We start from the raw sequence: 2061 nt of genomic DNA, 5'->3' as shown, positions 1-2061 counted from the left end.
TCAAGAACTATAAAGGATTAAATTGGCAATTTAGATATTACAAGGGGAAAATTATAAAATTATCTAGAAAATATATTCCTCAGAAATTTTTAATTAACCTATAGGAAGGAACCTATATTGGATTCCAAAAACATGATTAAGTTAATTATTTTTTTTGGCTTTCAGAGAGAAAGTTAAATATTTATTTCTTTAAAAGGCTTTGTCTAGAAAATGATTGTTGTTCCAATATCCAAGAAGGTCTAGTGCCTCGTCACAACCTAGAAGCTGATTACTGACATAAATATTTAATTGACTAACTGCAAAGCATTTAATTATTTTAACTAAATGCTTTAAATTGTTTATCAAAATTTCTGTTAGAAAAATTCTGATTGTTAAAATTTGTTTAACAAAAATCATATTTGTTAAAGTTATTTTAGTAAATTTGTTTTCTATGAGACTTTATCTAAACGATCAATTAGAAAATTTTCTATGAAATAGTTATCCAAATACAAACTTTTAAAAATATGTTTTAAATTCAACTTTTTGTGAATTTTTTTTATTTTTCCTTAGACTTTAATTTTAGATTTTCCAAAGTCATTTTAAAAGTACCCTATTTAATGTGATCAAAAGGAGAGAAGGGAAGATTAAGTCTAGGGGAGGGTAATTTAATTTTTTTTGCACATTATTGAGATACAAATTTATTACCTTGTTATTATTTCTTTATGTTTATTTACCCTAACTTAAATTGGGTTACTCACATCAAAAAGGGAGAAATTGTAAGTACCCCAAGGTAGTTTCAATGTGATCAACCAAAGCAGGTTAGGTCCTGTTGGTATTTAACCCCTGTGTCTAAGTATACTGGAACTTAGGATCATAGGAAGTCGAGCAAAAGACGCAACTAGTGAGAAGGATAGCACGGAAGAGAGCCGACAGGCTCGGTGTGTTCGAGGGACGAGGTGCTATGGAAGAGTACGCGGGTGGATGAGAAGGAGGCGGGCAACGTTTCTGAGGGACAAGAAGCCGAAGCGGAAGATTGCTTGAAGGATAGAAGTTGGGTTTGGGTGAGCCGTATTCCAGATGGCCAAGATCACCCAAGCAAAAGGAGCCGAAGTGGAAGACCTAGACTCAAGCGAGCGGAGCCGGAGCAAGAACCTAGACCAAACAGTTAACATAGAGTTAACTTAGGCTCAGGTGCCTAGACTAAGTCCAGGTGCTCAGATGGTCTAGGCGCCCAGACCATGAGTTTTATCCGGATCATGTTTAATGCGATTCATTGTGATGGGGATAAAGTTTTATCCCTCTAGAGGTGTCTGGAACCCTTCTAGGGGCCCCGACTAGGGCTATAAATACAACCCTAGTCCGAATGGTTCATAAGAATACTTGAAAACAATTTCCTTTGTCTAGTTCTATATTTTGAGTACTTTAACTGCTGTAAGAGGCTTCTCCGTCTAAAGGAGACTTTGATAGCGAGCTTCAACTTCCTTGGATTAACAACCTCCCCGGTTGTAACCAAGTAAAACTCATTATGTCTCTTCTTTCTAGTTACTTATTTAATTTATGCAAGTGTTAGTTTAATTAATAACGTTCGAGGAAGGTTCATGTTATTTTGCAAGGCTATTCACCCCCCTCTAGCCGGCCGCCAAGGGTCCTACAGACCTAGTTCGCATTCTAGCCACATCATCGGCAGCCCACTCTCCTCAGCTTTTGGGTGGGATCATTATCTATTATTAGGGCTACAAAATTTGGAGAGGAAAGGGAATAGATTAACCCCATCTCCCTTGGTTCTTGACCGAGACGATAATGCCCTTCTTCCTCCAATCAACGGGCTCGGCTAGCTCCTCGCCCATATGGAATCAGTATAGGTCGCTCACCTCCCTCGCCCTTGGTCGATGGGCGGAATTGCGAGGCCAGGTGGCTAGGTACATCGCTCTGAACTCCTCGTTCGTGAGGTTGGAGAATTAGTTAAGGCCGAGGTGATATGTGTGTGCACCGGCATTATGGGAATCGAAGAAGTGGAGGTTGTTCTGGAAGACCTCGAACCAGTGCTTCCTCTCTCCCAGAGCATCATGCGCCGCCTCCCGA

This window comes from Zingiber officinale, chromosome 11B (assembly GCF_018446385.1).
Source record: "Zingiber officinale cultivar Zhangliang chromosome 11B, Zo_v1.1, whole genome shotgun sequence".
Lineage (NCBI taxonomy): Eukaryota > Viridiplantae > Streptophyta > Magnoliopsida > Zingiberales > Zingiberaceae > Zingiber > Zingiber officinale.
The sequence above is the reverse complement of the archived record's forward strand: the minus strand, read 5'-3'. Positions refer to the sequence as shown.